At 39.2% G+C, this 24,013-nt stretch overlaps 1 protein-coding gene and 1 long non-coding RNA gene across 2 annotated transcripts in view; one reads left to right on the forward strand and one right to left on the reverse strand.

Annotated features, from left to right (window-relative positions):
* The window catches only part of ERC2 (ELKS/RAB6-interacting/CAST family member 2), a 905,732-nt gene that overhangs the window by 154,047 nt on the left and 727,672 nt on the right, over positions 1-24,013 (reverse strand).
* On the forward strand, positions 15,019-17,546 carry LOC108543626 (uncharacterized). Its single transcript, XR_001889626.1, has 3 exons — positions 15,019-15,083; positions 15,239-15,375; positions 17,467-17,546. It is a non-coding gene; the product is annotated as an uncharacterized LOC108543626 (long non-coding RNA).

The raw sequence follows: 24,013 nt of genomic DNA on the forward strand, positions 1-24,013 counted from the left end.
TTACGTTGGTAATTAAGTTTTCATCATATGAACTTTTGGGGGATACATTCAAACTACAGCACCAAGTAAGGTTCTAGATACTCTGAGAAAACCCCTAAAACTGGGTAGCAATTTCACCTATTACTTTTTTCATGCAAGGTTTTCTTTTGAAGGCAGACAGAGATATTTACTGGAAACCTTGTTCTATTTTCAATGCACTTAGTGATGCTCCCTTGCCATCCCACCAAAAACAATTACTTCCTCAGCCTTCCTTGTTTCAGTAATTACACTACCATCCACTAAGCAGCACAAATCCTGAACTTAGAATTCATCCCAGAGTTATTTCCTTCTTTCTCTATCCAGAGCCAATCCACTGACAACTTCAGTAGGTTTTACTTGAAAGTATGCCCCTTATCTAAACTTATGCACTACTATAAAAACATCAACCAACCATCAGCATCACTCACTGGGGACCACTACAAAAGCTTACTCATTGATCTCTCTGGTAAAGAGAGTAAAGTCATCTTTCAAAACATTATAAGCCCAGATTCCACCATTCTATTGTGTAAAGATGCATTGCATCACTCTTTAGACTTGAAATCCAGACCCTTTATTGATGCTTGCAACACATTACACTAACCAGCGCTGACAACCTCTCTGAGGGCCTCTGTTCCTCTTCTTCCTCAATCATTAGGCTCCAGCGCATTTCATTCCAGGTCTCTGCTAGTCCTTGGAAATGTTACCCTTGGCCCCTCACGTCACAGGCTTCACCTTTCTATGCTTTTGCCTCACACAGCTCTTATCTTCCAGGTGTGTGACTGACTACTGACTTAGACTGCTTCATGTCCAAGTCGGTCATCTGTCACATTACACTACTTCATTATTTTATAGCACTCTTTGCCACTTGATAGCATCTTATTTATTATTTGCTTTGTAGACTTGATGCTCCATGAAACTGGGACCTCTATCGATCTTGGGCACCACCAATTCTCAAGCTTCTAGAAGATCCCTCAGCACATAGCGGGTGCCCAAAAATGTTAGTTCAAGGAAGAAGAAAGTTCATTTTTTACTTTGTACAGACTTTTAAAGATATCACCAGACGCCTCTTCCTCTCATTTTTAACTAATTAGAATGCTTTGTTTCCTGCTTAACCTATAGTCATCACTTACTCAGAGAACTTTTAAAGTTGCCTCCTTCAATCTTTACGGTATAATTTTATGACCACATCTGTCACAAATTTTAACCTGGAATTTTCTGGGATGATTTTTGAGTAGGAAATAGCTCTCCTGGGTGTGTTTCATTGAATCCTCCTTTCCTCTGAGAAAGTCTTATCCCCAACATTTGTGTCTCTTCTGAAACATTGTAGCTACTTTGGAAGACCCCACAGCCCCAAGGAAGCCTCCCCACTGGGAACTTCCCTCACACACAAGGCCCAGGATTAAAACCTGGTCATGATCCTGTTTTGCCTTTCTTTAATCCCCATCACCAGACCAGGCCCTCTCCAGATGTTTGGACAAGGTGGTCATTATTTGGATCTCAGATTATTCCCCTTTTCACTGCAGGGATTTATATGGAGTTTTCTGGGCCCCACTAATGCCTGGCAGTAGGAGCTTCTGTTTGAAGCTCACGCAGATGTGTGAGCAGCAGAACATGTCAGGAAATATCTCCATTTTCCAGAAGAAAAGCAGTGCAGGCTGGACTACCACCAGCAGCATTAATATCCAGCTTCACAGAGCCTGTCTGCTTTTGGATAACAGCTGAGACAATAGACATGCTTGCAGCTCCCAGCCAGTGCATATTTATACAGAGGGAGAAGCTGAAGAGGCTATACAGACTTTAAATCAGGGACAGCCTATTTGCTATCTGCTATTCCAAACTTTAGCTACAACGCACAAGGTGATTGCAATATTTTATCCCCTCTGTTACAAACTGAAATATCTAAGTGAAGCTTTTTTAGTGAAAACAAACTAAAGGACCGATATTGGGAAAATTGGGGATTGGAGGTAAACTGACTACACTTCTACAACTGAATCTTTACAGACATATGCAGGTATTTAAAATGCTGATTTAAAAACCTTAGTGATGTGAAAATATTTATGTTTGTTGAGAAACAATTCTCTACGAGTGAGTCTGTCATGTTTCTGTGCATTTTACAAGCACAGACACTATTTTCTTTTCTGATAATCTTTCAAGGCCATTTGTATAGTGACTAGCTTTGAAAGACAGAGGTGGTTTTTCTGTTTGGATCAAAGGGAAGACACGCTTACTACCCCATATAATAGTGTCTCCTTCCAGAGCAAAAGGCAGGCAGGCATGTTACTGCCCATTATAAAATATTCAGATTCTCTGATCTCAGGGTTGCCCTCCTATAATACAAATGACTACGTATGTGTTCATCCAGTCCATCCGACTGGCCTCCATGGGACTTGGAGCAAGGAGAATCGACACAAATATACTAATTCGTCACTCTGTGCCATGAGCAATAAAGTCCTTTATCTTTGGCCCAGAAGTCTCTTGTCATCTGCCTGCATCCATGGAACTGAGGCAGGCTAACCTGTTAGGATACAGTAGGGAAGATCCCAGACCCTTCATAGTTCTTGACATACAAATGTATATCCAAAATGATCCCTAAAACATAAAGCTATACAGATAGGAAAAAACAGGGACAAGGAGGAAGTATACCAAAATGATAATAATCACCATTTCAAGGTGACGGGATGAATGAGGCATTTGTTTTTTGTTTGTTTGTTTTGCTTTATTTTTTTACTTTTTTCTGCTTATACTTTTAAGCATTATTCTCAGAAAACATCCTAAGAGTAAACATTTAAAACTTGTAAGTTAGGCTTTCGGTCATCAGGTAAACTGCAGGTACATGGTTCAAAATCTTAGCAGGTGTGTAATTTGCTCATTTTCCCACCCAGGTTATCTATAATATGTTCTGTCTGTCCTTCCATTCTTTATGCACAGATAGGCACACACACATATTTTCACACACACACAATGTTTGATACAATCTACATCATCTACCACTTGGAAAACTGTAGTAGTCTCCAAACCAGACTCCCTGTGTCTACTTTCAGCCTGCTTTAACCCATTTTCCTTTTCTAGGTCAAAATTTGAGATTATATAGCTTTAATAACTGTTAAAAGTCATCATCAATCCAAACAATAATCATTTAAAAAAAATTTTACTTTAAGTTCTGGCGTACATGTGCAGAATGTGCAGGTTTGTTACATAGGCATATACATGCCATGGTGGTTTGCTGTACCCATTAACCCATCATCTACATTAGGTATTTCCCTAATGCTCTCCCTCCCCTAGCCCACCAACCCCCGACAGGCCCCAGTGTGTGATGTCCCCTCCCTGTGTCCATGTGTTCTCATTGTTCAACTCCCACTTATGAGTGAGAACATGTGGTGTTTGGTTTTCTGTTCTTGTATTAGTTTGCTGAGAATGATGGTTTCCAGCTTCATCCATGTCCCTGCAAAGGACATGAGCTCATCCTTTTTATGGCTGCATAGTATTCCATGGCGTGTATGTGCCACATTTTCTCAATCCAGTCTATCATCGATGGTCATTTGGGTTGGTTTCAAGTCTTTGCTATTGTGAACAGTGCCACAATAAACATACATGTGCATGTGTCTTTATAGTAGAATGATTTATAATCCTTTGGGTATATACCCAGTAATGGGACTGCTGGGTCAAATGGTATTTCTGGTTCTAGATCCTTGAGGAATCACCACACTGTCTTCTCCAATGGTTGAACTAATTTACACTCCCACCAACAGCATAAAAGCATTCCTATTTCTCCACATCCTCTCCAGCATCTGTTGTTTCCTGACTTTTTAATGATCTCCATTCTAACTGGCATGAGATGGTATCTCATTGTGGTTTTGATTTGCATTTCTCTGATGACCAGTGATGATGAGCTTTTTTGCATACGTTTGTTGGCTGTATAAATGTCTTCTTNTGGTTTCTTTCGCTGTGTAGAAGCTGTTTAGTTTAATTAGATGCCATTTGCCAATTTTGGCTTTTGTTACCATTGCTTTTGGTGTTTTAGTTATGAAGTCTTTACCCATGCCTATGTCCTTAATGGTATTGCCTAGGTTTTCTTCTAGGGTTTTTATGGTTTTAGGTCTCATGTTTAAGTCTTTAATCCATCTTGAGTTAATTTTTGTATAAGGTGTAAGGAAGGGGTCCGGTTTCAGTTTTCTGCATATGGCTAGCCAGGTTCCCAATACCATTTATTAAATAGGGAATCCTTTTCCCGTTGCTTGTTTTTGTGTATGATTCTAAAATTTAGGCTTTTAAGTTTTAACACTTATTTCTCCTCTCATAATACCACATAAAACCCCAACAAATTAATTTCTAATTTTCACTTGACTGTCAGAGAAAAACATACATCAATTTCTAATTCTCTACAAATGTTATTAAATACAGTTCCAAGTCAAATTAGCCTTAATTATCAAACCTAAAAGTACATTTAAAATCTTTTTAATAAAATTACATTTAAAGCCACTCACCAACCTTAAATTAATATTCATATAAAATAATCTATTTTGCTCTTTGTAATCTTCTCCTTATTGTATTTTTGTTTTATTTTGTTTTGCTTTTGCCTAACAAATCTATTTTTATAGATATTGGCATTATACAATCATAGAACTCTAAATAAAATTAATGTAACTAAGATTATCTATATTTTCAAACCCTCATTTAAATACTGACCATAAACTAATGATATTTTCCCAAAAAAAACTTGATTGAGATATATATTCAATAATTCTAGTCCATTTAAATCAAAGGGTCATTAGTAGAAGATAAAAAGGTATATAAAACTAGAGAAATGAGAACATTTCATACTTCAGGATATTTGGCAAGGTATTCAGAAGCTTATCTGGCTATTTGTATACCTATTTGTATAGAGATGGCAGGCCTAGAATTAAACTAAATCTTAATTCCAGGCTAACAGAGCCATTGATTTGGTTTTTGAAGCAAGAAGTTTTACAAAATGAGTTACAATAACTCCTTCCCTCCCTCCCTCCATCCTTCCCTCCCTCCCTCCCTCTCTCTCTCTCTCTCTCTCTCTCTCTCTTTCCTTCTCTCTTTCTCTCTTTCTGAGGCAGACTCTCACTCTGTTGCCCAGGCTGGAATGCGATGGTGTGATCTTGGCTCACTGCAAGCTCCGCCTCCCAGGTTCATGCCATTCTCCTGCCCCAGCCTCCCGAGTAGCTGGCACTACAGGTGCCCGCCACCACGCCCAGCTAATTTTTTGTATTTTTAGGAAAGAGTGGGTTTCACCGTGTTAGCCAGGATGGGCTTGATCTCCTGACCCCGTGATCTGCCCACCTCGGCCTCCCAAAGTGCTGGGATTACAGGCGTGAGCCACCGCGCCCAGCCAACTCTTTCTTAAGTTAATTGACTTTAGCTAAGACAGGTTGAACATCCCGAATCCAAAAATCCCAAATCCAAAGAACTCCAAAATCCTATATGCTTTGAGCACCAACAGGACATTCAAAGACAATACTCATTGCAGCATTCTGGATTTTTGGATTTGTATTACTCTATCGGTAAGTGTAATACAAATATTCCAAAATCTGAAAAAAATATGAAATCTGAAATACATCTGGTCCCAAGCATTTCAGATGAGGGATACTCAACCTGTAATTTAAATCACTGTGAGCTAATTGTGTACAGTTACGGGTTTTCATTATCCCCGCCTTAAAGGTCAGGTTTGTTTTGAGGATGGGTAAACCGAATATAATTTTATAAAAACTAATTTCATTTTGCCATCCCTATGTCAGATTCTACACTTTTACAGTTCCCATGAGCCAGACTGTTGATACATTGACAGAAAGCACCTACCAAGAAAATCACAAACATTGAAATAGATTAGGAAGCTTATATTAAATATCCTTGCTTTTTTTTTTCTCATGGCAAATTTTGGTCCAGCCATTCAAAACTGGAAAACTAAAATACCACCAGTTCTGATGTACCTTTTTTTTTTTTTAAAGGCTCCACTTTAAAGAGTATACCAGTGACAAGACACTTGGATATAAACTGGAAACAAAAAAATCATTATTTTCCCCAATGAAAGAATTACCTTCTAGAATCAAGAGCACATTTATATTGCTTCAAAAATTATTACTGTCCCATCAATCTGAAGAAGTTCCATAAGCTTGAAATCATGTTCAATGTATCCCTTTTGCCTTTTTATAGACAACGCGAAAAGTACATATATGCCCATTCTTAGACAGTAGGTTTAAGTATATACCAAAGACTTGCAAAATTATCTTGAGAACATCGCCATCCTCAAGTACCAATTACTAAGGTGATCTGTCTATGCCCCCAAAATGTAGCTTAAAATATGAAAAGGAAGCTCACATATGCTAGGAAGGAAGATAAGATAATGTGAAGAGAAATAAATCTGTAAGAGTCTGCTGAATGCCAAGCTAAGGAAGTGTATCATAGACAGCATTTTATCAAAGTGCAGCCTAAACAAATGTCAAGGGGAATAATTTCTTTAACAAATATGGGCAACAATAGAGGAAAAAAGGGGGAAATTCTGTGCCCTGTCATACATTTAGTCAGGATTAACAATGGATAAAAATATGTGCAAGAACACATTTAATAACCCTAAACTGTCATTCAGTGTGTAGGAGGTAATCAAGATACAGCTAATAAAACACCAAAAAAAATGGTTTTAGCCACCCTGAAAAAAAAAAAAAAACCCTCCATGGAATAAAACAAAACAGGGCTGAAGGGCATCTCCTGCCAAGATAAATGCCTTCTTTTGAGTGTCGCCTGTGGCCAGCCCTCACAAAGAGAGCTCCAGGATCCTCTGGTGGTAATACATGACTACCTCACTTATCACAGTCCATTTAAAAGGGAGCTTTGTAAACATTTCTACTTCACTCCCCATTGCTGTCATTCTATTAATGATGATTTGAGCTCTGAAAGAGGATCTAAAATTAATTTCAGGAGTTGCAAATGAGGCAGGCCAATTAGGAACTATTATAAATTGGATTTGGGAAGAACCATTAACACATTGTTTCTTGTGGGTTCTTGTTTGAGTTAGCTGACCCATCTTTAGAAGTGCATTCAATTACAAAGGCGGATGCTTAAAAAATGCATTCCATTAAGAAATGTTTGGATAATGACATATAAGAGAAAGTCTACATTATGTATGGTGCTTAGCCCAGGCAGTCATGTTCTAATCATATTGTGGGGGGAAAAAGTCCGCTCAATCAACTTTTCTCAGCTAATTACTATTTTCTTTCCCTCATGACCCTGAATATTCAACTGTAAGTTCAGTAGGAGGTGACTTCAGACAGATGGTGACGAAAGATCCTATTCAAAACAGCCTCTCTCTCACCCCTGGGGTGAGGGTTGGGTGGAGGTTTGCTGCAATCAACCCTGGAGATAGATGTTCATTTGCCTCAATTTTAAAAGCTGCATTTTCAAATGGCATCTTGAGAAAGAAAAGTTCTTTAATATCAATTAATATCAACCCTACCCACCAGCAGAATGATGTATGGTATATGCAGAAGGGGCCATGCAGAAAGCAAAGCAGCTCACATGAGGTAGGGCCCACAGGGTGAGATATATTTGAACAACCATGAGTTTCAGCAAGGACAAAGAACAGACCAGATTCGTAAAGGCCAGGCTTTGGCAGCCCAGACTTCTTAATGTGGTTTGCTCCCTGTCGTCCACCTAAAACTGACCTCAAAAAAATAGTTTACTCCAATTACGAAGAATTCTGTCTTTGAAACCTAATAGCACATGACTGGAATTTCCTAACACGGGGGCCATGGAGTCTTGTGGAAGTTCTTTACTCTAAGCACCAGCTTCTACCCTGTTCCTTGCTCAGTGCATGAGCCAGGGAGGCAGCTGGCCCATCCGGCAGTTCCTCCAGTTCCTCCAACTGGACCAGAACACTCTCAAATGCCAATGTCATGTGCTTCAGGTCACCAAAAGGGCAAATGCCAGCATCATTTGGCATCCTGCTACAAAGGGGTATTGGTGAGTCTGAAGCCAACTGATTTTCCCACATAGAAAAGGTCCAAGGCCAGAGGAGGAGTGCCAGGAAGAGCTACTCCCCCCATTCTAAATGTTTCTCTCGAATCCTGTCCTTCTAGAGAATTGATAAAAAGGCAATGAAGGATGGGAGGGACCACTGTCCCAGGCCTTGGCAGTGGACATGTGTGAGGCATTGCTTGTTACTATGGGCCTGATCCACAAAAAAAAAAAAAAAAAAAAAAAAAAGAAAGAAAAAAAAGAAAAAGAAAATATTTGAGCACTTGAGCACTTTGGCCTATTATGATTTTTTTAAAAAACATACCCACACAAATAAAATATTACTCAAGTTTTTAAGAGGAGGAGGTACTGATCTTTATTTAGTGCTGGGGCTTTGGAAGCAAATGTACCTGAGTTTGAATCTCAGTGATACCTTTTTTCTATGACCCTGGGTAAGTTACTCACTGTCTCTGAAACTTCAAGTTCCTCATAAATAATCTAAGATGGACAATCATAACTCTCTCTTGGATTGAGGCAGGAGAATATGGTGGAGGCAGGGAACTGAAGGCCATTTCACTCCAATTTCCTAGAACTAAATTAAAAGGAAAACCCTAACTTTCCATGCCTAAGTAACAAAAGGACCAGAGGTTACTCCCTTTGCAAACTCCCACCTTTTCTGCGTGGCAGATGGGAAATTGGCTGTCCGCAACCAATCAGACTGATTGCCAGCCCAGTCTTCGTTTGCATGCAAGTGCAACTTTGTGGCCAGGCACGGTGGATCACGCCTGTAATCCCAGCATTTTGGGAGGGTTATATCATCTGAGGTCAGGAGATCGCAACCAGCCTGGGCAATATGGTGAAACCCCATCTCTACTAAAAATACAAAAAATTAGCTGGGCATGGTAGCAGACAGCTATAATCTCAGCTGGGACTGATGCAGGAGAATCGCTTTAACCCAGGAGGCGGAGGTTGCAGTGAGAGGAGGTTGAGATCCCACCACTGCACTGCAGCCTGGGCAACAAGAGTGAAATGCCATCTCAAAAAAAGAAAAAGAAGTACAACTTTGTAACTTCACCTTAGCCTCTGATTGGTTGCAACCAATTGGATGTTTGTACAGGAATGTGCCCTTTGTAACTTCGCTTCAGGCTCTGATTGGTTGCTTTCAGACCGGCTGCGGGCCACTGCTTCATTTACCTAAGGTGAGTGCCAAGTGGCCAATGGGAAACCTCTAGGAGGTGTTTGGACCTGAGGAGGTTCTGTATCCAAGTCCTGTAACCGCTGCTGGGGCCTGCTCCCACCCCGTGGAGTGTACTTTCATTTTCAATAAATCTCTGCTTTCATTCTTTTGTTGCCTCATTCTTTCCTTGCTTTGCTTTGTGTTTTGTCCAATTCTTTGTTCAAAACGCCAAGAACCTGGACAACTTGCAGTCAAGACCCTCTACTGGTAACAGGATCATCGTGAGAATTACATGATCAAGCATGTAAAGATTTTGTTCAGTGCCTGACATGACCACACAAGAAATGCTAGCATTTACTTATTAAATGACACAGACTCCACCAAAATTAAAGATTCAAAGGTTTTGCATTACTTTCGATGGGCTCCCCTTTATAGTGGATATATCTAAACATGCTCACTGGTCTCTTACTTTCAAGACAAACTTTCAGAGAGGCCTTTAAAATTGGTTTCTGTTATTAAGCTGCACATTTGACTTTCATGAGTTGACATCTGCTCCATAAACAGACATAAAGAAGAAAATAGAGTTTGGAGAAGAGTCTGTTGACCATAGAAGAGCTGCATCCCAGACAAGCCAGGCTTGACTTGGCCTATAACTGTCCAATATCATTCCATCCAAATTGATAGGAAACGCCACGTGGGAAATAGGCAAGACATGATGTCACATAGTTTAAGAAACTGAGAAATAGAAATGTGTTCTGAAAGGCGACTTTTAAAAAGTCAAAGTCAAGTGCAAAATCAAACAAATTCAAAATAAAAGATTCTTCCACTGGAAAAAAATACTTTAAAAAACTGGTAAATCCAGGAAGCAGAGAGGGTGAGTGAAATGAAGGGACTTCCATGACACACTGCAATGCCCTCTGTTAGTGGTACTGTTAGATGATGGTGCTTGGTCATTCTTGTTATTCCCGTTCAGTAATAAAAAAGCCTCTCTGTTGACCATTCAACTCTGCCAAGGTAGCTTTCTATGTGAAATACACCTAACCAGAATCTCTGGAAGCTTACAGATGAGTGATAATGAGAAAACCAAATACATCTGGACTTCAATGTGGGACAGAGCTTTGTCCAGTATCTGCCTAAACTAAACCTATTGTCCATGGGTGATCAGTTACTGTCAAGAGACTGTCGCATTACATTAACGTTTTGGTTGGAAATGAGTAACTACCAGAAAATAGGTCACTGACATCAAGGTTTCACCCCCATGGCACCCAATCAATTATTTTTTTCTTATTGGTGAAGTGAGGTTATGTGTGTGTATATATGTAAGTTTCTCTAAAACCAGTATGTTTTAATTTCCCCTCTAGTGTATATTTAAAGCTACTAATATTTATTTATCAGCCTTTGCACAGAGCAGCAAATTGCACTCCTACATCTTGAACTAGATATTTCCCTTCTTAATTTGAATATTTTGTGTTAAATCAAACCTTCTATTGTTTGTGTTTACATGGAATAGAATATTCCCACAGCTAAATCATAATAAAAAACAAAACAGATCGTTATGCCATTGCTGTGAGAAGAATATGTGCAGAAGGGGGCACATTCTGGAATTCTGTTAGCGCAACATTCAAATAAAATTGAATTAAGGTTCTGTGAAGTGGATTTTTTTTTTTTTTTAAAACGAAGTCTTGCTCTGTCACTCAGACTGGAATGCAGTGGCACAATCTCGGCTCACTGCAACCTCCACCTTCCAGGTTCAAACGATTCTCCTGCCTAAGCCTCCTGAGTAGCTGAGATTACAGGCATGCACCACCACACTCAGTTAACTTTTGTACTTTTAGTAGAAACGGGGTTTCACTATGTTGTCCAGGCTGTTCTCGAACTCCTGACCTCAGGTGATCCGCCCACCTTGGCTTCCCAAAGTGCTGGGATTACAGGCGTGAGCCACTGCATCCAGCCTGGAGTGGATCTTTGTAGAGAGAAAACCATAAAAGTGAGTTTATTGGAGGCAGTTTTTATTTATGAGAAGGGAAAAGGCAGTTGTGCTTCTGCATAGGAGAAGGAAACACAGGGTGGCATGTCTGTGTGTGCTGCAGATGATGGTGGTAGCCAGGCAAAGGGTAGGTTTCTGCGAGGGGCAGGAAGGTCTGATCCCTTCTGGGAGAGGGGCTAAACAGATTCCCATCTGTTTATCAAAGATGTTGATTCAATGTTAATCAAAGCTGTTCTCCCTTGCTGTGCCTGCCACAGAACTGGACAGCAATTCAAGACAACCTAGAGGAGACTTTTTGGGAGGGTCAAGGAAGCTGATGGTTTTTAAGGCATCCTCAAAGATGCTCAAAGATGTAATTCCTCATGTAAATGTCTAAACAACTTTGTGAAGTCTGGATTTTAGGTCTGCCATCTTGTGGCCATTGCAGTAAATATCGCCCATTTCAATTTTTTTCTGTAGTTACATCTCTAATAATCTATATTCAAAACAGGTACCAGAAAGAGTGCTTATTAAAAAAAAAACAAACATTACAAATGGGAGAGAGATCCATGATTCAGGGGAGCTAGGACATTTCATTTTCAAATCCCCATTCTGCTGACATTTTCATTCTCTGACTAAAGTCTAGTTTCAAATAATTAGCTATCAAATTATCATGTAATACAGGATTGGGACTGCTGAGAAGTCAGTTAAGAGATGACAAGGAAGTTTTAGGTGGCTTTTTTTTTTTTTTTTTAAAGAGGTCATTTAATGGACACAGAGTTTCTTCCAAATGAATGACAGTCTCAGCATTTCTGTACTTGCCATACATTTGCGAAGAGAACACCCAGAATAAAATAGATTGTTAAACCAAAGGGGGCTTCATACCTTAAAACTAAGGGAAATCAGTTTTCTGGAAATAACTGAACGTCCCAATGAGTGAGATTAGAAATACTTTATTCTACACTGTAAGAAAAAGAAATGAGACAAAATTTATAATAGTTCTGTGTTGGGAAGAAATGGTTAAAACACCACTATGAAAACACAGCCTATCTAATGCACACTCACTAATCATGATCTTGTTGATTGTGTCAACAGAATGGAAAGCAAATACATGTGGTCATTGCCTTTGCAAAGTTTCACCAATGCATCACAGCCTTCAAATGAAAAGGAAGCACAAGAGCATATTCAATGACCACAAATTAATTTCAGAGCCCAAGTTACAGAAGTATAGAACTATGCATCTTCATACATATACCTAAAGCCCTCCACTGCTAAGCAACAGTTCAAAAGACAGGCCAAACAAAGAGCTGCAAGACTCAGCCCATGTATTCCTAAGTTATAAAAAGTTATATTTGTTAGTTACCTGAAATTTCTGGACTCATGAATACAATTTGTGGGATGCTACCGGAGTGCTCCTTCCCAGAGTTTGAAGGAACCTGAAACCACACAGCAGCTGCAGAAGGAAAGGGTCTGGTAAACTACCTGGAGGAGCTCCACATCTGGAAAGAATCGCAAGGGAGCCAGCCCAAGAAACAATGGTATAGAAAGCAATCTCAGATTTACAGGATGGGTGGCCTTGTGGCTCATAGAAGTGAAATTTCCACCCTGGGAGGAGCAATTACTGGAAGCAGGAACATTTCAGATAGGAAATTATGAAGTCCAACCTGAAGCAGCTAAACTGAATGTGCTCCTCTAGGGTGGCTGTTTACTGGCCACATAAGCAAAAATAAACCATCCAGGTGGTCAGAAGCAGTTCATCAATTCCTCCAACTCATTCACCACATATTTACTGAGTGCCCACTGTGAACCAGGTACCAGGGATGAATGAGGACAAGCAAGACAGAAACCATTCCTGCTTCTCTAACAGCAGAACTCAGAGACTGCTAACACAGTAGAACCCAGAGATTGTCCACAGTCATGAGACAGACTGACCCTGTGAGGATGCCACCAGACACAAAGAAACACCCTTCTATTACCATCATGAGCAAATGCTGGATCATCAGCAATACCGTGCAAAGAAGATATCCCTGAATCCTGTTTCCCAATTCAAAGACTGGGCAAAGAATCCACATGGCATTTCCCTCTGCATGTATCAAATACTAGGATAATCAATTCAAAAGTTCCCTTCCAGCCCATCCTCTTCATACCGTATACCCAATATAATCCAGTTGCAATGAGAAGCTCAAAATAAACAAATAGAAACATGAAACCTCTTAGTCATAACTAGTAGGACGAATAATACTAAGTTCACTTTTTTATGGGTCAGAAACAACTGAATATCAGAAATTTCGTATGGTTCAACCAAATAGTCTTCCAAAATATAAGGAGTTTTATTGGCTTCTTTGTTTACTTACAATATATGTCCATAGATCCTTTTAATTCTTTATAATTTTATATCCTCAGAGATGTAAAAGGTTGAGGTAATTCCCTCTCCACAATATCCAACATACACCCAAGACTGACCACTAGAGGTAATTAAGTCAGTCTGCAGAAGGCCTTTTGCACAAATTGGAGGTGGGGGGAGGAGGCCTAGGAACCCAGAGAGGTGACAGAACTCAGTCCTGTAAGAGGGGCCCCCAGGCCTGGAAAACCACTGGTGACCAGCCAGACTCCAGCCTGACACTGATTACCACTCCCTGCAATACTGATCTGTTGAATACTGAGATCAGACCATCTATCTCACTGGACAACATTGAGGCTTCCCAGCTCCACTGACCAACAAGGAAGCACCCCTGTTTAGATTTGAACTTCAAGGCATGGGACATAAGGCAGGGGTCAAGAAGAATGGGGCTGCAGAACACTTAAGGTGAGAGGTGAGGCCAGCTGGACTTCCTGGGTCAAGTGGAGACCTGGGGAACTTTTCCGTCTTACAACAGGATTGTAAAATGCAACAATCGGGAACTTTTCGGTCTCACAAACCGATTGTACAATGCGCCAATCAGTGCTCTGTAGAACGCACCAATCAGCAGCGCTCCATAAAACGCACCAATCAGTGCTCTGTGAAACACACCAATCAGCAGGATTCTAAAAGTAGCCAATTGTGGGGAGGATTGAAAAACGGGCACTCTGATAGGACAGAAACGGAACATGGGAGGGGACAATAAGGGAATAAGAGCTGGCCACCCCAGCCAGTGGCGGCAACTGGGTTGGGTCGTCTTCCAGGTTGCGGGAGCTTTGTCTTTTCACTCTTCACAATAAACCTTGCTACAGCTCACTCTTTGGGTCAGTGCCATCTTTAAGAGCTGTAACACTTGCCACGAAGGTTCGCAGCTTCATTCTTGAAGTCAGCGAGACCACAAACCCACCGGTGGGAACCAACTCCGGACACAAAGGGGCTCAAATTCCCATTGAAGTGAGGCATAATGAAAACACATCTTTAAGGATGACTGCATACCTATAGGTGGTGGCTTAAAAGATCAGTCTAATGTTGTTAACCAGTGTCTTAATTTCTACCATTTTCAAAGAGAATTTACTATGGACAGAATATGATGCTGCGTGTTATGAAGGATCAGCAATGGATAAGGCTTACACACTGTTCTGGTAAAGAAAGAAAAAGCATACAAAGACTTAAATCATAAAATAAAAGATAAAAAATAGTTGATTAATGTCTTCATTGTTAAGATATAGGATAAGCAATTGTTAATAATTATTATTTTGATTACTATATGTATATGCAAGGCGTAAATAAAGCACGTTGTTTCATTTAGTCTGCTCAAAATAGCCTTCCAAGAGAAAGTTTTATTACACCCCTTGTAAAGTTGAGTAAACCAAGACTGTAATATTTAAGTAGGTTGTCCAAGGTCCCATTGCTTTTAAAAGTAGAACTGGAATTTGAATCTAAGTCTGTGACGTCAAAGAGTAAACTTGGCCATTTCACTAAAATTCTTGGTTGCGGGAAGGAAGAAATGTCCCTTTGGTCCGGGATGATGGGGGCAGGCTTCACAGAGGGTAAGGGTGACAGCTGAGTATGAAGGGAGGGTAGGATTGGAAGGGCTCTGGAAGGAAAAGAGTGGCTTCCAGATGGGGTAAGTTTCTGATTAAAAGCTGAGATGACTCGGTCATTCAAAATTATTTATCTTTTCCTTACTTATGCCTGTTCCTAGTTGCATAACTTTCAAGGATGCTGGAATACCACCACCAAGGAAAAAATGTGGTCAAATAAAGTAATGCCTTAAGTGCCAACAGAAAGACTGGTCTGGCCAGTGCCCGCATGCACACGTGAGGATGTAAGAACACACGTGTAAGTTGTTTTCTGGGGAACAGCAGCTTTTTATTGTGAAATTAAGTAATGTCCTTTCTAATTTTTGAAATTAAAAAGACCCTTTCTCAAATGATGATGATAATAGTTAACACTTGAATAGTCTTGTTTAATAGCTTAATTAGGTTAGCAAGCGTATGTTGTTTTCAAAAAATATTTTTTTCCTATGGTTGGTCCATGACCTCCACGGTCTGGAAAACATTCACGTGATTGCTGTATGTTACTATCAGAGTATGTGTGAGGAACATCCTCTTCTGTTCTACATAGGTAAGGGCTTTCCTTGTGAAAAGTGTTCGGCACTTCCAAGCTGGCTGCCTTATAAATGCCATGTTGAACCCAAATTGTACTGAGTGACCATCCCTTTGCCAATGTCTGTTTCCGATATGGTATCTTTAGGATATAAGTGGAGAATAATCTCTGTATTTCACAAATGGGCCCATCAGACAAGAGATCCAGGTCCTTCTAGGGAGTCTTCAGTGACCACAGAAGGAAAGAAAAGCTGAGTTGATCAATGCCAATCTTTAGGAAAATCATTTCTAAAGGTGGCAAGAAAGGCCTAGTGTAAAATATGACATACTCTGCCTCTCTTTCCTTTGTTCATTTTGTTGGATTTTAGCACAACATGTGTATATATAACCAGAGAAGACTTGGGAACATGGTAGTTATCCCTTCAATTATCTGCTAGAGTAACGTTGACGAGGCTTGCTCCAGGGGCACCCTGAGATTTGAACTAGGACTTAAGGATGAAAGTCACAAGTAGGTAAGGCTGAGGCTAAGTCAGTAACAGAAGCAACTCTGGCTAAGTCAGAGCTGTCAACAATGGCCTGGGCTCCCTCATACCCATCTCTGACAGTGTTGGTACAAACAACAGAAGGCAACGTCGAGAAAATCCCAGGGAAATAATTCTAACAATGGAGGAATGATGTGACTAAACACATGCTTTGGTTGGGTTTATTTGGATTGCAAGCAAAAGAAACTAATTCTGCCTAACTTAGCAAAAAGACGAAGTGTTAGAGGGATACTTGAATAAACTGAGGAAAGGAAAAGAGCTAACAAGTGAGCTTTAGGAGGGTCAGTGAGAAAGTTGCTCCAGGACCCTCAGTAGCAGGAAATCCTAAACCCTTCTTCAGAAGACCTACTGTTTACAGAATAACTTTGTTACAACCTCCAGGCTTAACAGAAAAAGAGTAATGTTTGACCTTCCTGGAAAGAAAATCAGTTAGCCCCATCTAGGTCAATCAGCTATGACCTGGTTTCCCCATCACTAGAAACACACCAAAAGAAAAAGGGACAGCTATGAGCTGAGGGTCATCCTAATTGGCAGCTACTCTAATGATCTTACAGCTAAAGGGTCTATTTCTGTGGTGTGCTGGAGCTGGCTGCTAGCTAGCGAGAGTCAATTATGTGCTTCTCCTTCCAACTTCAAGGGTCAGCCTGTGACTTGGCCATGGTAGAAGTATTTACACCATGGAAATTGGCAATCACTACCAATCAGGGATTTTGTTTTTTCCATTGACCTGGTTTACCAGTGCTCTGTTGGCCTATTTCAAGATAATTGAACAGTCTTGCCAAGACTGCTGAACAGGGGACATGCCATATAGCCCACAATAGGGAATACGTTGCTAACACACACCAGCACGTTTTCTGTGCCAAAGACTATACCATTCTAAGTCCTTTATGTGTACTAACTCATTTGATCTGCACAACAATCTAATGAGGAAGGTGCCATTATGCTCCCATTGGACAGATAAGAAAAGAGAGGCAGAAAGGAGTGAATTAACTTACTCAAGTTTACATGGCTAGTAAATGGCAAAGTAGAGATTTGAACCCGGGTAGTCTGTAATTTTATGTCTTAAAATAAAATAGATTATGTCTAGCATTGTTCTAAGTTGGGATACTCTTGACACAGAAAAAACAGATTCACTTTGAATCAAGCGAGAAGTTCGTTGAATTCTGGTAAGAGGATCACCCCCTCAGTCACAATGTTGCCATCAGTAAGAGCAGCCGAGGGCAGCTCTACAACCGGTGCTTGGATGTTTATTTCATTTCATTGTATATTTATTTCATTTCCAGGGATGCCCAAGGACTGAAGCCAAATCACAAAATTGCTAACCAAGTCCACGGGGAAGAGACAGACTCACAATGCACACTGGTGGACTCCCCAAGTGGGTGACAGCAACACTTCAGAACTCAGTGGGCAGAGCAGATCACATGATTGCTCCCAGATGGGCTGTGATTTCTCAATTCCAGTGAGAAAGGGGAGAGAGAAGTCTGAACCTTCAACATACTTCCCCCCTATCCCACCACCAATACTACAAGGCATAGAAAACAGAAAACAGGAGCATCATAGAAAGACGGTCATCCAATTTTACATGCGTGCCTCTGACAAGTCACTTGACTTTATGTATCTTAGCTGTGGGAATCTATAAAATAAAAATGATATTACCTACCCCTGAGGTCACTAAGAGGTTCACATAAGATCCCCCCAAAGGAAAACATCTGGAAAACTGCAAAATCCCACCGGAATGGTGAGCATTACTATCGGGGGTATCCCTACTCACAAAGCTGTGGCCCCCTAGGACCCAAACGGTGATGGTACAACTGGGTTCATTTGAAACACTATCTGGTGTGGACACACTGTGTGCTAGGCACTGCTTCTATTGACTAAGCCAAACTCATTAAGTCAGTGTAAAATCACCAGTCCAGATGGCTAATGGGAATTTCAACTGGGGCAAACACAAATTCACGAAGGGAAAATGACTATCTGGAGGAGGCACAAAAGAGTTTTCCTTTTCCAGTGGTTGATTGAGAGAGGTGACGATAATCCATTGGCAGGAAAGAGAATGGCTGCTTCTAAATAAACTTAAACAATGATCAGTTTTTCTAAATCCATCAAACTTGCAATTAATGTTTGTTGAATCAATGAATGGGATTCCACAAAACTGGATTTAAATCCTGGTTCTGCACCACTACCATCTGTGTGATTTTGGGAAAACTAATTAGCTCTATGAATCTCAGTTTCTTCATCTGTAAAATGAGAATCCTAATACACTTATGAGGTATTATATAGGATAAATATGTAAACCATTTAGCACATTTAGTTGGCTATATAACAAGCAGTTATTATTATTGTAAATACAAGCTATAGTTATTTTTTACCATTACTATGAGTGTGGGTCATTAACTTATTATTATCGGCTACAAGATAAATATGTTCAAATCACTGATCTCTAGAGGTAAGAAAACTTTTTTTTGAGAAAACTATTTAAAAAACTGGGAGAGAACATACTTTTTTACTGTTTTCTGTACTTTTATCTATAGATTCAATACATTTCTAGTGTTTACCATGGTATCACAATTCCACTGCCACAGGCTTAAGCAAATGTAAATTGGAGAGGGAAAATTAATTTTCAGATAAATGCAAAAGAACTGCATCACAAAATGACAGTGTATCCAAGACATTTCTGCTCTAGATTTTGGCTTCCTTTTCTTTAATCACCTAGCAGAATTCTTCTGGATATCCAAACTCAATATTTCAACGGCTCTTCAGAGCCAAAAAGCTTTCTGCAAAGGATTAAAGAAGTAGCAAAATGTCATTATAAATATGAATTTAATTTGCTTGAGAGAGAAAAAAACCCTGCATGGCTTTGACAGTTATCCATTCTTACATAAAAAAAATTATAAATCTCACAAGAGTAATAGAAAAATATCAGTGAACTGCTATGATCAAATAAATGAAAGTCCTATCAATTTATTTGTAGTTTCTCTTTGAACTACAAATAATAGATACTAAATATCTTCCTTTGTCCCTTAAAGAAGTCTGAGATTCTTGGGTTTTTCTATCCTAAACAGCGCAACATGAGCTGTGACAGTTCTTCACTGAAACTGAATTAATTTAGCTTTTAGCTTAAAAAAGCTAAAGTATCTATAACCCATAAGCTGTACTAATATAGTAAAATAATTGTATTGTGTTCTTAAGTGACAGCTGCATTCTTTAGGTCATTCCTTAGTTAAACAAAAGTGGAGGTGGGAAAGGAGACACAGCAATTGTCCTGATATGGAGGCACAAATTAATCTCCATTTTTATACTTAAAAAATAATTATAAATAAAATGCTCATAGTTCTAGTGATTGACTATTCATCTTCTTTTTTTTTTTTTTTTCCATCTTAGCCATTTCCTCAAAGATCCGTCTGCACTTCATTTATTTATTTCCCCCATAAAGAAGGATTATAACTCTCTTATCCCAAATTTGAAATACTGGTTTGTCTGTAAATATGGAAGCCTAGAAGAAGCCGCAGTAATTGGTGCTTTTAGCTGCCCACTTAATCTTGCTTAAGTTACCAGCATTCACGATGAGGAATGACCGAGAGGCACAGGTTCAGTAACCACCAGGATGGCAAATGCAGGGGATGAGGTTAATAAAGATTATTGTCAGGAACCTCAATGATACTCCAAAGCATGAGAACCAACAAATCACAAATTAAAAGCACTTGCTAACTAGAAGCAAGGTGACAGCCAACTACGGTAGTTAAGGCATTATTGCTTCTGTAAACGCTAAACTCAAGAATAAAGTAGACATGTAATCTTCAACTCCCGGAACACCCCAATTTGGCCACTAAAGATGCTGTTTTACATTTCCAAACATTTTCCCCTGTCACTGCTTTTTATACTTCAGTTCTCAGGTTGTAAGTATTTGTTACTTGCAAAGCAGCCCCCTTTGAACACTGAATCATGGGAGGCATTTGTAACTAACTGCCAATGCCGCCTGCCAAACAAAAACTCCCTGCTGGTGACATGACCACCTAGTGACCTCTAAAAATGTTGTAACAATGTGAAAAATAGCTCCCTCTTGTAGGAAACAGCAATTTTTTAAATTAAACGTACATCGAACGTTCGCTTATATACAGATAAATGGTGTTCAGAGTCACCTTCTCTGTTTCCAATTTCAATCTTTTGAAACCCAGCCCAAACCTAAATAAATAAATGTTGATACTAAGAAGAAACTAAGAGCTCAAGAGCCTTGTGATTTTGCAAACAGCTTTTTTCCATTTTCAAAAATCTAAACTCCGGGCCAGACACAGAACAGGTAATGAAAAGGAACAGGCTTGGCAGTCCCTCTGTGGTTCTAAGCTGAAAAATACGTCAGGCAGAAATAAGTGGCTATAATTTGGCAGGCTTAATGTCTTCAAAAGTTTGCAGCTTGCTAGAGAAAAAAAAATTTAAAACAGTTATAACATTTACAAATTGAAACACAATCACGAAGCTAAAAAGCCACATGAACATAATTTCATTATCCTCAGAGTTTTAAACATACTTTTATCATCTTCAGGTGTTTTTGCACCTACATAATAGAAAGTGCTGATAATTATTAAAACTGGGGTACCAGGAAACTTTTTGATGCTAACACGATCTTCGGTGACTGTAATACTGATGAACTTAGTTTATGCCCTTGACATCAAAATATTCTTGGTCTCACGTTAAAAAGTGCAATGGAGCTTCCCATATGTGCCCCATGGGACACAAGGAATGGGAAATGGGACATGACAGTAAGTATTTTTTGAGGCTGTGGATCACTGTTTTTCTGGTTAGTTTATCTTTCTAAAATTTCAAAATTAAAAGTCTCAGAGCAACAGAGGTATGACATGTCAAAGGCTGTTTGACTCTAATGTGTCTCTTGTTCATCCTGACATCTTCTGATGAATTATTTCCAAACACTGGCCCAAGCCATGAAAAATCAAATCAGCTTGAAAACAAAGGGGCACCAGCAACTGCCTGTTTCTAAGCCATTAAAATGCCTGGAAGATCACTCTTTTAGAAAGAGTCCTTTTACCTCCTTAAACCTTTCTCGCCTACCACCCCTCCCCTTCCTCTCTACCCAAAACAAAGAAAACCACCTTAAGAGTTCCCTCCCTCAAAGAGGGAGAAAGGGAATGTATATGCTTTTATCTCTGATTTTAAAAACAATAAGATGCAAAGAAGAAAAAAATGTATACCCAAATCCACATTAAAATATGTTTCTACCTTTTCAAAGTTTAGCTTAAACCCACTTTGCTAATATGTTGATATACCAAATTCAATATGCTTTTGGTGAAAACACTCCATGCTGAACTAAAAACTTCTCCCTGAACTAAAAACTATTCCCCTTGAAACTATGGTGTATGGGGGTAATCAGAAAAGAACACAGAACACCACATCACATTAGTGTATAGGCATGGTGAATTATTGTCATTTCCAGCCAAGGAGAGCTTTTCTTTATTTTGTGACATTCCCCAGCTTTAATGAGCAACTCCATAATACATAAGTTGTTCTGGAAGACTTAACATTTACAAAAACACAGCACGATATTACTTAGCATAATGTAAATTTGGAATTTTAAAGAAATCTGAGAACTGGAAGAGGACGTCCCTTCCACACTGATCTATCTTAGATTTTGAGGTGAGGAGGTGCGTATCGGCAATATGATTTGATCAGTGCTAAATCCAAATTTATATAATAAAGAAATCATTATAATAAAATTATAGCAGGTAGAACCCTGTGAAACTGCTAGTGTCTGGGTATGTTCAACCCATAAAAATGGCAATATCGTAAGATTCAGCTTAATAACACAGTGCCTTACTTTCTTAATCTATTAAATGATTCTAATAATAATTATTTCACAGGATTGCTGTGAGAAATCAACGAGATACTATACATAAAGAGCTTAACACAGTGCTCGACACATGGTAAGCATTTAGTAAATTAATGTAGCAGGAAAAGGAGGAGTTATAAACCTATAAATATTGTTCACTTTGAGCATTCTAATAATGTAGGTTATTACCACTTACATAAACATAAATTATTCATCAGTAGCTTACAATTTAAGAAATGTAATCAAAATTCTTAGTGAATATTAACTGAGCGTCTTCATTCTTAGATCATTAAAAGTCAATTGTATTTGAGGCTCAAGTAAAATTCCTCTTTTGTAAAAAATAATTCTATCAAATCAAGATAAATATCATATATATATATATACACACACACACACATTTACCTTTGGGTTCTTATTTTTTATATTCAAATAACAATAAGCCCATTTTTTCATCTGGAGAGAATTACATCTGATGACTATCAAGAGTGACTGAAATATTAATGACTTAAAAAAAATTCACAGCTATCCAATATTTCCCAGCAATTTTCTGAATTGTGCCAGGTGAGTCTAATAATCTGCTATTCTCCCCAAAAAATAACATGGATTGGTCTAATTCCATGAAGAAGCGCTCATATTTCATCTAAAAATCTTTCGTGCAAAAAACTATATCATACTAAATTATTAATTTCCAAAGGATGGAGGGACTGGAATCTGTGACTGAGGTAGTCTAGGACTCTGAAATGGGCTAAGCTGAATCATGAGACTTGGGTTCCCCAACTCCAAACTATGCACACCACAGCCACTTCACTCATACTGAGGAAGATCCCCCAAACTCTGCCTCTTCTCATTTCATGCTTTTCCAGAAGTTCACCCTTCTCAGAACCACTTCTTCTCTGACGGGTATCACCAAAGGTGAGGGGCAGACCAATGAGGAGGAGGGCTTGCTGCCATCCTGCAGAGCCCCCCAGTGGACCTATCTTTGGCAATGTTCTAACTTTTAAAGATTCCTGTCCCCATTTTGCAACTTTCTGATTTAGATTTCCTTGTCTCCTAGGGCATTGCTAGCCTACACACCAAGGGCTGGCGTTCAGACAAGGTGGGTCATATCTGTAGCCAAAATACCCAGCCATTTAATATAAGGAAGTGTGGATATTGGATCTTTCCCCTCTTCTTATTACACATTAAAAGCCAAACCAACTCCTTGCAAAGAGCTCAAACTGTGTAACGTTTTCCAAGAAGGTTATGGCGGGTTTATGTCAATGAAGGTGAATGGATCAAATACAGTCTTCAGTAAGGTCTCTACCAACAAAGAAGGCTTAAGCATATTAAAAGAGAGTGGGAATTCAAAACACTTGGATTGCTAAGGTGAGAGCTAACCACTAAATTCCACCAGATAAGGTGGTTTTCCTTTTCTTTTAGATTACAGACTCCGACTAATTCTTGATATTTTAGTTCTTTGCAGAGGAATTTTGATTTGGAATAAATTTTTACTCCTTGACAATTAAGCCAAACCTCAGAAGCAACTCTTTTTTATGACATTTCAGGCTCCCACAGTTTTACCTATCTGTAAAATTCCTCCTTTCGTACCAATCCAACAGAGCATAAATTAAAGCACACTGAAAATGGTATTCTAAAGGAAACTGACAATCCCTGAATTGGTGTATTGCTGTGCCATTTCTTCTTGTCATTTTGAAAATTACAATCATCTTACAATTTTAAAAAACAGCTTTCTAGATTCTTCACGAGTACAACAACATGACTGCTCCATAGTTCACTTAAATCACTCGGGTCTTACTTCATCTTCTCCACATTTGCACAAGAAGAAGTGTTCGCTATTGTCTCCTCCCCCTCTCTGGGAGTCAGACCAGCTGGGATATTTTAAGTCTCTTTCATTAAAAAAAAAAAAAAAAAAAAAAAAAAAAAAAGGTTAGGTCAAAACAAGTATGAAAACATGGTAGTTTCTATTCCTCAATACTCAAGGACGAAAGACT

The sequence above is a fragment of the Rhinopithecus bieti genome, unplaced genomic scaffold, assembly GCF_001698545.2.
Source record: "Rhinopithecus bieti isolate Rb0 unplaced genomic scaffold, ASM169854v2 scaffold_21649, whole genome shotgun sequence".
In the NCBI taxonomy this organism is placed as follows: Eukaryota; Metazoa; Chordata; class Mammalia; order Primates; family Cercopithecidae; genus Rhinopithecus; species Rhinopithecus bieti.